The sequence below is a fragment of the Chelonoidis abingdonii genome, chromosome 2 (assembly GCF_003597395.2).
Source record: "Chelonoidis abingdonii isolate Lonesome George chromosome 2, CheloAbing_2.0, whole genome shotgun sequence".
Lineage (NCBI taxonomy): Eukaryota > Metazoa > Chordata > Testudines > Testudinidae > Chelonoidis > Chelonoidis abingdonii.
The window spans coordinates 77,262,767-77,275,420 of NC_133770.1; the positions used below are offsets into that span (position 1 = coordinate 77,262,767).

The 12,654-nt window shown below is 42.3% G+C and overlaps 1 long non-coding RNA gene across 4 annotated transcripts in view; it reads right to left on the minus strand.

Moving 5' to 3' along the window:
* Positions 1–2,482: 2,482 nt before the first annotated feature.
* The window catches only part of LOC116830107 (uncharacterized), a 29,259-nt gene continuing 19,087 nt past the window's right edge, over positions 2,483–12,654 (minus strand). For 2 of the 4 annotated variants that reach the window (XR_004374893.2, XR_004374892.2), the window contains exons 3-4: positions 11,761–11,895; positions 2,951–4,396 (exon numbers count right to left, since the gene is read on the minus strand). This is a non-coding gene — a long non-coding RNA (uncharacterized LOC116830107). Of the gene's footprint in view, positions 4,397–10,655; positions 11,549–11,760; positions 11,896–12,654 lie in introns of all 4 variants that reach the window. The other 2 variants (XR_012655228.1, XR_012655227.1) reach the window with 2 other exon arrangements.

The following is a 12,654-nucleotide window of genomic DNA, read 5'->3' on the forward strand; positions in this document are numbered from 1 at the left end:
CCTGCTGCATACTCCATAACATTTATGAGGGTAAAGGGGGAGTGCTTCCATCATGAGTAGGCACTCTGTACAGACAGCCATATACCCCCCATGTGCACACTGGTCCTGGTTCCTAGCAGGCAAGGGAAATCAGGGATGCCATATTCTGATACTCAGGCTCCAGACACCCCAGGGGAAAAATACGGGGGAGCTGAACCCCAAAGAACAAGCAACTGAATCAACTGATTGTATACAACTATAGAAGTGTATTTAATAAGGTATTTTATGAAAGCAGATGATACTGGTGATTAATATCATTGTTAAATATATGTATTAAAATTATATGAGAAATTATAGATACTAATTGATATTATGCTTTAAAGTTTGTGACCAAACAAAATGAGAAACAAGTTTTTTCCCAGATAAGAGACAGACAGATAGCTACCTTCCCTCTTATGTAAATTAAGCAGTGTGGAATCAAAACAATAGAAGCCTAATTTACATACCAATCAGCAGGGGCACAATAAATCCACAGGAAGGAAAGAACAGCAGGAAGCCTTCCTGGCTCTTGAAACAGACACAATAAAGTTTGGGGTGATATAAGGGAGGTAAAAAGACATTTGAGCTGTCTGTGACTGGGGGTATTCAAGGGGCCAGAGATCACTGCATATTGGATCCTTAAACCAAGGGGGCTGAAGTTTGTGGGAACTGAGTTTAGGTGAGAAACCTACTTAGACAAAGATTGTAGCTTGCTGAAATTAATTTTTAGTCTTAAGGGTATGTCTATACTACCCGCCGAATCGAGTAGTGTTCGATGTATCGGGGATCAATTTATCGCGTCTCGTCTGGACGCGATAAATCAATCCACTAATGGATGCCCATACTCCACCTTGGCAGGAAGAGTATGCGCAGTCGATGGGGGCGCTGTGGGAGTCGACTCGTTGCCGTGAGGACGGCCAGGTAAGTCAAACTAAGATACTTCGACTTCAGCTACACAAATAATGTAGCTGAACTTGCATATCTTAGTTCAAACCCGCCCCCGCCAGTGTAGACCAGCTTAGACCAGCAAATTAGAAGCTTATTTTTATTTCCTTGTAACTATTTCTATCATTTTTCCTTATACTTGGTATCACTTAATCCTATGTTCTTTTGTTAAATAAACTTGTTTAACTTTTACTATAAACAAAATCAATGCTGTGATTGAAATAAGAATGTTTATAATACCCCAGTTACATTATCAGCTGAAGTGTCTTGTCTCTTTAAAGGAGCAGCAAACTTAACTTCTGTGACTGTTCCAGGAGAGGGCTGGATGCTACAGGGAGATGTATCTGGGGAACTCAGAAGTTGGAGTTTACTGTTTATTACCCGCAAGGCAAGGTTTGGACTGGCAAAGCCCTGAGGAGTTTGCTGGCAAGGAAGACAACCTGCTGAATTGTCTCACAGAGTAGCAGTAGCAAAACTCTCACCAGTCGAGGGGTGGGTGACACAGTAACTCACAATTCTGGGAACCTTAAAAGATGTTTTTGGGAAATTTGGCAGAGGGTGTTGGAGTCACCTCGTAAAGAGTAAGTAGGCAGTGGAACCCAGGGAGTGACCTGCATGTTAGTAGGCTGGCTGTTGGTCAAGGTGTAGGGATATTAAAGAAGGTACTAACAGTGATTCCCCCAAGTGACACTGACCCCCCCGTTTCACCAAGTACAAAAATCTTTTAGTTCTTCTGTTAAAACTTGTAAGCTCCTGTCTGCAGAAAACACTGATTGTATCTGTCCTGTGAAAGATACTCTATTACTATGTAAAACTTACAAACAAGTTAATTGACTTTGTTCTCGAAGTAAACAGTACGCTAGCCTTAAGCTGTAATTGATACAATGTAAACAGACCCCCACCCTCTGTGATTACAGGGCCGGGAATCTCATAGGAATTAACACACACCCCAAAAGTGGTAGAGACAGTAAATTAAAATATGGTTAAGATATGGAATGTATGTTCATGAATGTTTGATGTATGTAAATGGTTAGGGAGGTGCCAGCCTAGAAAGGATCCATTGGCCGAAGAATGTGTCAAGTGGACCACCAGCCAACCCACGGAGGGTAAACTGGAATTCACCCCAAACACCTGGAAGGAATGTGCCACTTTAAACAGTGTCGAGCCACTAGGAATGTGCCATCTGCTGATTGAGCCAACAACAGTAGGATGAAACAGTTCCCATAGACTAACACAGGAATTAATTCCTATAAATATGGACTCTAAAAACTGAGGACTTTGAGTCCCTGGTTCTGCTGCCAACCTCGAGGAGCATTAGATGCATCTGACATAGACTCAGCTCCATCCTCATGACCAAGATACCTGGCCAGTAAGTTGGCATGAGCAACTTCTAGGCTGGTAACTATAACACTTATTCAGAACTTGAATGAATGATTGTGTGAATAAATTCTGTGTGTGTGTGTGTGTGTATATATAAGGAATAAATAGTAATAGGAATTAGTCAAACAATGTTGTTTACTTTTGTCTTTTGCTTTATTATTATATTTACAATAAATGTAGCATCTTTGCCTTATCCCTCTTAATACGATCCTGCTGGTTTTTATTATATTGGTATAACAAAGGCTGTGAGCAACAGCAGAATAGCATTTAAAACACTCAGGGCAGGTAGAGATCCCTTATTAACTCCTTATCAGTCTTGGTTAAACCCCAAAGCCTCACACATACATGCACATCCTGGCACAGTAAGGAGGCAGATGATATTTGCCCATGCTGAGTCACCTTCACACTGTGCAGTTGCTGGAAAAGCACAGGAGAAAACACTGGTACCAACTTCTACATCTAAATAGCTTTGTCAGTGTTTTGTTCCTGTGTAGACAAGGGTCATTATACCCATTTGTTCCTGTGATAAGTGACACAGTATAGACAATTATAACAGGGCGCTTCCTCTGGGTTATCATTTTTGTGTAGAAGGTGGTAGGTTGGGTTGGATTTTTGTGTAGAAGGTGGTGGCCGAGTTGTGATTTGGTCATTGTGGAATGTTTTAATCTTCACTGTTCACACTTGTTTACAAACCAATGTTATCAGGAGCATTCAATGTCTTTTAGTCACCTTATCAACATTTGATTGGGTGAGCGGGATGCAGCCATTTTTAAAAATTGCTTATATTGTCAGCAGCGCTAGCTGCACTTAGTGGCTGTTACAAAGAACTAATACCTACTACTACTGAAAATGATCAAGGTTTTTTGGGGGAAGGACGGGCTGTTTAATCCCAGGGTAATGGCACATGCCTGTGTTGGTACTTGAATTGCGTTTTGATTTTCTGCATGAGAATTAAGCTATAAAGATGTTTATCTGTCCATTTTCTATCTTGTGAGTTCTGCTGCATTTAGAACTAGCAGTGTTTTCTGTTTGCACACATCACTAACTGCACTTTCCCCATCCATCGCACGTATTGTGGGGAATTTTGATATTTCTGAACCTCGGGGGGGAAAGGGGAGAGGAGGTGGTTATGGGTGTAGGACAAAAAAGTATTTGTAGTAAGATAGCACCAGACAGTTGCACTATTCCAATTCACGTGCTCTGAATTGTGGGCCCCCAATCCCGAACCTGAAAAACATCTTATATTCATCGCATTTATATTCATCACACAAGTCAACGAAACTATAATATTTATTAAAAGTACTACATGGAATTCATAAGTAAAATTTTTTTTAAAGAAATGTAAAGCAACAATATTTAAAACATAACTGGTCTGAATCCATCAACCAGGGCAAATGTTAATGTCTCTGCACCCATCTCCTTGCCCACCTCCTGATAAGGAGGAATAACATGGTAAAATTGTTCTTGAGGACAAAGAAAGATGTCGCCTAGATGGGACTTGGAGGGTGGGCACTTAGTTGGATTCAGAGACTTCCACAGGCTCACTGTTCCCTGCCTGGGAGCTCAGGGAGGCCCCTCCAGCAAAGGGTATTGGGCATCACCGGAACGTCTGGTCTGGGGAGTACTGCAGGCTCCATGTTTTCCTCCCAGAGAGTTGGGAGTGTTGGCTCCTTCACCTCGGCAGTGCCCTTGGCAGCAGATGGAGGAGGAGCAGATGTGGTAGTGACGGCAGTTCATTGCAGGTGTAGTTGTCATGGCAACAGGCAGACTCCCAACTTGTTTGGCCACCAGTTCTATGAGCCTCTCCTTTAGGGAAGGCTCTCATTCCCTAAGACATGCCTCTTGCTTCAGGAACCATTTCATCAATGTGTCTTCCTGAATCCTCCCTTTCCCTGAGGAATTTAAACTGATCCTGGTTCCTCCTGTGCAATGAGCACATTCCCCCATGCAATGAGCAGATCCTCCAGGATTCTTCTCTGTCTGCCTCAGCTGTCTTTGGGGTGTTGCTACTGTCCTCCCAATGGAAAGGTTTCCCTCTCAGGAGCTGAAGGTCCTGTCAATTCAAAGACAAGGGTAGCTTTATATACTTTTTTCTTTTGTAAGAAGCCAAGAAATCCTCTCTGATAACCACTTTGCTGTAAAAGTTTTGAACTTTTCAGTTTTTCAATAGTGACACTGTTAGATTAGCCTTGGTTTTTGGACAACTTCTGCAGCCCATGGGGAAGGGCCAGAGGCTATTAATGATAAGATAAATGTACTCATGTTTTTAAAAATTTAAAATGTTCATTGTATTACAAAGGGGGTGGCAGTTCTTTCCAGGGTCTATGATACCAGTTTGCAATTTCTTTTGTAAAAGCTGGAGAACATTTGGAGAACATATATTTTCAAGATACCAGAATGGAAAAGAATGGAGGATATTCAGCGGTCGATGCCAGAGAGATGTTTCCGCTAATCGTCATCCCTCTTAATATTGCTGAATGGAGGGGTTTGGACCAAAAAAAATCAATAGGAGGACAAAAAGAATGCCACCATGTCCAAACAGCAGAGCAATGGGGGTTATTACAGGCAAAAAGGCATCCTTAAAATCAGGAAGTCAAATCCTAATGAGGAAAATAGGAGGAAGCACAAACTCTGGAAAGTAACATGTAAAAATAAGGTAAGCCAAGAAATAAATTAACAGTAATTTTTTTTAAGTACATGAAAAGCCAGAAGTCTGCCACAAGGCAGCAGGGCTACCAGATAATAAAGGCATTAAAGGATACTCAAGGAAGACAAGGCCATTGCAGAGAAGCCAAATGTTTTTTTGCATCAGTCTCCACTACAGAGGATGTGGAAGAGATTCCCACTTTAGAGCTATTGTTTTTGGGTGACAAATCTGAAGTACCATCCAAGACTGATGTGTCAGTAAAACAGGTTTTAGAATAAACTGATAAACTAAATAGTAATAAGTTACCAGGACCAGATGGTATACACCATCCTTACGAGTCCTGCCCAAGTGGAAACGTCTATATTGCTATTTTTAGCCCTATCCCAAAACAGCTGACCTGCACTCTACTTGCTCCCATGCTGTGTATGTGTAACCTATGTGGCCATGGGATAAGAGGGAATGTCCTCTCATGGATCAGTAGCTGGCTGAAAGATAGTAAATAAAGGGTACGAATAAATGGTCAGTTGTCACAATGGAGAGATGTGAATAGCAGGGTCCCCCAAGGATCTGTACTGGGACCTTTGCTGTTCCAATATGTTCATTAATGCTCTGGAAAATGGGGTAAACAGTGAGGTGGCAAAGTTTGCAGATGACATAAAATTATTCTAGATAGTTAAGTCCAAAGCAGGCTACAAGGAGTTGCAGAGTGATCTCACAAAACTGTGTAATGGGGCAACAAGCAGATGAAATTCAACACTGATAAGTGCAAAGTTATACACATTGGAAAAAATAATCTCAACCAATCTCAATCTATATCTTTATCTATGTACACACGGATGGGTTCTACATTAGCTGTTACCACCCAAGAAAGAGATCTTGGAGTCATCATGAATAATTCTCTGAAAACTTCTGCTCAAATGAGCAGCAGTGGTCAAAAGGCTAACAGTGCATTAGGAACTAATAGGAAAGGGACAGAATATAAGAGAAAATACCATAATCCTACTATATAAAGCCACGGTGCACTCATACTTAAATACTGTGTCCAGTTCTGGTTACTGGATCTCAAAAAGTGCTGTGGTCCCCAAATTTTTTTACCTTGTGCCCCCCTTACCTCTGTCCATAGCTCCTGAAGAGAGTGAGTGAGAGAGTGTGTGTGTGGCACGATGTGGACAGGAGTAAGGCCGGGGCCTGAGACTGGGGCAGGGTGGAGGGGACTGAAGTGAAGGTCAGGGGCCAAGGTTGGCAGCCAGGGCTGGGGCAGGAGCGGAGGCTGGTGGTGCTCCCTCCCCACCCAGTTGGGGCTGGCCTAGGCCCCCAGCTATGTCCCCCAAATATTCCTCCATACCCCCAGTGGAGGTGTACCCCACAGTTTGGGACCTCTGATATGGTGGAACTGGAAAAGACTGAATGAAACTAAAATGATCAGAGGTATTAAAAAAGCTTCCATACAAGGAGAGGCTAAAAACATCAGGGTTGGTCATCTTAGAGGACTATAAAATCATGAACAGTTTGTAAAAAGTCAATAGAGAAGTGTTATTTACCCTTTCACACAATATATAAATGAGGGATCACTCAGCAGGTTTGATGAAATCATGATTTGTAACTGTGTCATGCTCAGGGACCATTTCGGGGAGAACAAGTACTTTTTCATACAATGCACATCTAACCCGTGGAACTCATTGTCATGGGATGTTGTGATGCCCAATAGCATTACTGGGTTCAAAAAAGAGCTAAGAAAAGTTAATGGAGGATAGGTCCATCAATGGCTATTAGCCAAGATGGTTAGAGATGCAACCCCTTGATTCAGGATGACCCTAAACCTCTGACTATTAGAAGCCATGAGTGGAAGACAGAGGTGGATCACTCCATAATTGCCCTGTTCTGTACACTCCCACTGAAGCTCTGATAGAGGCCACTGTCAGAGACGGGGTACCAGGCAAGATGGACCATGGTCTGACCCAGTATGGCAGCTGTTATGCTCTTATGACCTATCAAAATTGCACTTCCATTGAACCTCAAGACCCAGCTGGAGTTGTTGCTACACTAAAAATTTGCTGAAATATGCTTACAGGACTGGGAGGCAATTTGACTGGAAATTTATTACACTCTCAACTCACATACAGAGTTTCCGTGTAAAGGGAGATGCGAACCACAAAAATCACCCACCCACCCCTAGCATCATGACAAAATCCTGCCCCTGTGCCTGCCTAACAACAGTGCAATGAGAGGGAAAGAGACATTACAACCTTATTTCATTTCCTGAAGTTTTAGATCAGAACCTCAAAACCCTCATCTCTCCACTGCACAGGGACGTGGCACTGTTTATCCAGCCACCAGATTGTATCCTTCTCCCACCTTCTTCCACTCAGCTTGTGGAGCATGGCTTAGTGCTGGGACAGGCCAGACATCATGTACAGAGATGGAAACAATTTTGTAATCTTCCAAGGGAGAAAGGATTGCTGTGACTAACTTTTCCTCAGATAGCCAAACTATTCCTTTCCTAGATCTAACCTCCTTCGTTCCATGTGGCTCCTATTTGTAAGGGGATGAAAAGATCAGAGGCGTGTAGCAGAAGCACTGAACAGTGTAATCTTCCAAGGGACAAAAGGCAGCTGTTACTGACATTAAACAAATAACTATAAGGTTTTTTTGTTGTTGTAAAAAAAAAACAAAAAAAAAAACAACTGTCCCATCCCCGGCCGGAAGCTTTTTAAACCCGAACCTTCCCTTCCCCTGGTCTATGTGGTCATGGAACCATTGTTGTCTATCTGCTGGCTAAGAAATGCACCAACACAGGAATACAATGATTTTTCATCAATAATCTGTTTTTAAGCCACAGCATCTGCCAAATGAGTAACAGCGTTTCATCAGAAAGCAATAAAATCATGATTTGTAACTGTGTCATGCTCAGGGACCATTTTAGGGAGAAGCAGAGTGGGGGCTGGATGGAGGAGAAGGAATACTGGAGGAACTTGGTAAGAGGACGGTGCATGACAACGGTGTGGATTCAGCACTGCAGTTCAAACTCAGTGAGACATAGCAAGACATGGCATATTATCCCTGGAGGAAAATCAGTGCACAGTATTTTAAATGCCCTGGGGACCTTAAAATCAGGAATGTAGTGCCAAAGCAAGAGGGGATATTTTCAGGGAGGGTGGGGGTTCTTTTGTACTTACCAGCCTGGGGTTTTGGTTCCTGCTGTGGCTGAGGGGCCTCCTCAGGATAATTGGGGAGTTTCATCAACCAGTTCCCCAAGGCACAGATGCAAAACCACATGTTCTGCATCCTCTGCAGTCCCTGCTGCCTCCTTGCCCTGACCCTCACTGGCATCCTGATAGACAATGAGCCAGTGGTGCTGAGGAGGGGGTCATGACTCGTGAGCCATGTCTCTGAATGTCTTGACATGACCTGTTCCAGCTCACTGTTGAAGGTGCATGTATGATTAGCCCTCCTACAGCAAGAATTCTTACCACCTCTGTTTTCAGAATCCTGACACTCCTCATAAATCAGCATTGCTACAGACTGAACTGCTTTACTGTGCACTATTGGTTTATCAAAACAAATGTGATAGTTTCACCTTAACAGCACCATATTTATCTAATGCTTATTGTTAGGCAAGTCAGCAGCCACTGATAGTACTTTTAATGACTGTATTCTTTTGTTCTCTTTGCAGGACCCACAAGGACTTGAATGACAGGAAGTTCACTTTCCCCCTCATTGAACATCTGATCAAAGTAGCCCATATATTACTCTCTTTAGTAGCCATGCTGCCAGCAACCAAAGCCACTGTTGTGATAACTATCATCATATATCCAACAGCTGCTCTGTTACACGTTCCCTAACCTGCCAATGACCCTGCCACTGAGGTTCTGCCCCTTTTATCAGAGCTCCCACTTTCTTCCTCCCAGGCTCTCTGCTGCCATAGTACCACACCTCCAGCTTGGCAGGTTGGTGAGCAGCATTCTCCACAGCTGCTTTCTATGGCTGGTTCACAGAGTAGCCATTACTAGGTGTCTTTAATGTACCATTTGTGGCCCCCCTATCCAGAGACTGAGAATATCACCTCTGCAATGGAACCAGATCTCACTGGCTGGAAATCTGCAGTGGCCTAATCTGATTTGTGTTCAGGACTTCCAGATGGCTGTGCACTGCACTGCTGCTGTGCCCAGAGTGCTAAATTACAACTAATAGTGATGCCTTAAGAATTACCTATGGACATTATTTTCCGCATGTGAAATATCTGGGCTCAAAGAAGGACTTTGAACTTTGTCTACTGTATTTAATTTGAGCAATAAAATGGCTAGTTTATGTTCCAGTGGTAGAAAAACAGTTATGTCTGGAAATTCATGATTTCCAGCTGAGTTTAAAGCAATCAGAATTAAGGCTACATAAAGTCTAATTTAATGTAAATAATGTTTAATGTTATAAGTATTTTCCTTTGAGTGGATATGCATGTTTGTTAAAAAAACAGGTTATTTTAAATTCAGCTAAGTATTGTTTATTCTAGTTTTAAGTGACATGTGAAGAAACCAGAAGCTGGGATTTTTGGTTTTAGGACATCTCTAATATGCCTACTCTTGTCGAAAACATTTTGGGAATAAATGGGGCCTGAATTAGAGGTGTGTTGTAGCAGCTAGTTGCACCTTTATTAAAAAAGTATGCAACAAACCTCCTCCTCTTCATTTAAGTTGGTCCTACTATGAACCAGATTCTAATTCCCTTACTCCCACTGAGTAGCCCTATACTCCACAAATAGTCTAACTGAATTCAGAGGGCCACTTTGTGGAGTCAGGTGCTGTTCAGTGTGCCTCAGAGTATAACAATCTGGCCCTAAATGGGGAATTTTTTAAACTAGTGTATATTTCTCTTTTTTGGAAATGAAGAAAAATCCTCAAAAAGTTACATGGAAATATTTCCCATTTTTTGTCAAAACATCTGACATTTTCCAATCAGCTCAAGGAATAAAAGAATAGCAGTATGTGGGTTTTTATTTGTGGTAGAACTAAGGATAAATTTTGCCATCATTGTCATGAATGTCCAGATTCTGTGATATTCATAGAATCATAGGGTTAGAAGGGATCATAGTCATCCAACCAAATACCTACCAAGATGCAGGATTTGTTGTGTCTAAGCCATCCAAGACAGATGGCGATCCAGCCTCCTTTTGAAAAACTCCAATGAGGAAGCCTTCATACCCTCCTGAAGCAGTCTGTTCCATTATCCTACTGTTCTTGCAGTTAGGAAGCTTTTCCTGAGATTGAATCTAAATCAGCTATGCTGCAGTTTGAACCCATTGCCTCTTGTCGTGCCCTCTGTGACAAAAGAGAACAACTTTTCTCCATCTTTTTTATGGCAGCCTTTCAAATATCTAAAGACTGGTATTAATTCCCTCTTAATCTCCTCTTTTCCAAATTAATGGAACCCAGTTCTTTCAGCCTTTGCTCATATAGCTTACATTCCAGCCCTTTGATCATTTTTGTTGCTTCCATCTCTGGATCCTTTCCATACATTAGTGACCAAAACTGGACACAGTACTCCAGCTGCAGCCTTACCAGCATAGAGCAGAGCAGTACTATCACCACCTGTGACTTGAATGCTATGCCTCTGTTAATCCCACTTAAAACTGCATTTGTTTTTTTGCAACAGTATCACATTGCTGACTCACCTGGAAGTTGTGATCCACCAGAACTCCCAGATCCTTCTGAGCAGTGCTGATGCCAAGCCAGTTTTCCCCTCATTCTGTATTTGTACATTTGGTTTTTCGTCTCTAAGTGTAGCACTTCACATTTGTCTTTGTTGAATTTCATTTGGTTGTCTATAGTCCAGTTCTCCAATTTATCATCTAGATCCCTCTGAATTTTAGCTCTATTCTCCAAAGTATTGGCAATCCCTCTATCTTTGTGTCATCTGCAAACTTGATCAGTATGCTCTCTATACCTACACCCAAGTCATAAATGAAGATGTTAAACAAGACCAGAGCCAGAACAGATTCCTGTGGAACTCCACTTGAGACCTCCCTCCAACTTGATATCATTCCATTAATAGTTACTCTTTCTTTGCAGTTGTTTAACCAATTATTTATCCACTTAATGGTAGTTCTGTTGAGCCTGCATTTCCCCAGCTTATTGGAATGTCATGTGGCACTGTGTCAAAAGCCTTGCTGTAGTCCAGGTATATTATGTCCACCGCATTCCCCTTATCCACCAAATCAGTTACCCTGTGAAAGAAGGAAATCAAGCTGGTCTGCCATGATTTGTTCTTGGTAAATTCATGCTGGCTGCTAGTGATTACCCCTTCATCCTCCAGGTACTCGCAAATTGAATATTTTATACATTGCTCTAGTAGCTTCCCAGGTATTGAAGTCAGGTTGACTGGTTATAGTTTCACAGCTTCTACTTTTCCCCCTTTTTAAGATGGGCACTATGTTAGTCCTTCTCCAGTCTTCTGGGACCTCTCCTGTCATCCATTGAGTATGCACATATTATTGCCAGTAGCTCCGAGATTTCTTCAGATAATTCTTCCAGTACCCTTGGGCGAATAGCCTCCGGCCTTGCTGATCTGAATTCATTCAAATTGGTCAGAATATCTCTGATGTGTTTTTTACTTATCCTGATCTGCATCCCTTCCCCTTTATTGTCTACGGTAACTTTGTATTAATGTGTATAATTATTACATGTTAATGACTTTTTGACATATTAGGATTTTGGGAGGGGAGGAGGGGGGCGTAATAAGGAAGTTGTAAGTAAATGGGTATGGTGGGTTTCACTTACCTCTTGAATACACCCTTGCCATCCAGTTGCAGTGCTGTCATTCTCTTTGGCTACTAACACCTCCTACAGGCTGTCAGCAAGCCTCTGTGGGTCTTCTGTGACTCAGCCTTCCACCAGGTCACACAATCCAAAACCCTTTCCAGAGAATAACAAGCAAAACCTGAAACTGTTCCTTGCCCTTCAGGGTCAATTATAAACAAAATAATCTCTTACTCTTTCTGGGTTAAATTTTCTCTCTGCTGTTTCTATCCCAGAGGTTCCCCTTCTTAGTCTCTGCCACTGAAGGTGGCCAGTGATAGGTGCTGGCTCAGCCTGGTTCCTCTGGCTACAGCATAGGGAGCTCCCTCCTCACTCCTCTGGCTCCAGTTAAGAACTGACTCACTGGTATGCTGGGGCTTGATTGGCTGTTGCTGGTCCCCAGCCCTTCTGGCTGCTGGACAACCATACTTTGCTAGTTTTCAAAATGGCTGCTCTTTTCTTCGCAGATAATTGTTTCCTGGACTAGGGTACAGCAGAACAGTGGGGCTTCAAGCAAGGGGCCATGAAGACCTGATATACTCCATCATAATGGGTGAGTGAGAACGCAGGTGTATGTGAAGGTGAAGAGCTGGACACACAATGCATGGGTGTAGACAACAGTTGGTCAGGCATGGACTTTAGTCACCCAAAAATGTAGAGATTGCATTAAGAAAAAAGACACTGATCTTGGAATAGAAGCTCATTTATCTCATCTTATGGAAAGTGGACAAATTTAATCATCACTAAAGGAATATTCAACAGCTATCATTTTATTATTTTTTAACTCTATCCCCTCTCCCCATAAAAAAAAAAAAGTTGTCTATGCCTCTGCAACTGGACCAGATTTTCAAAAGCAAGTGAGAAAAAGTACACATG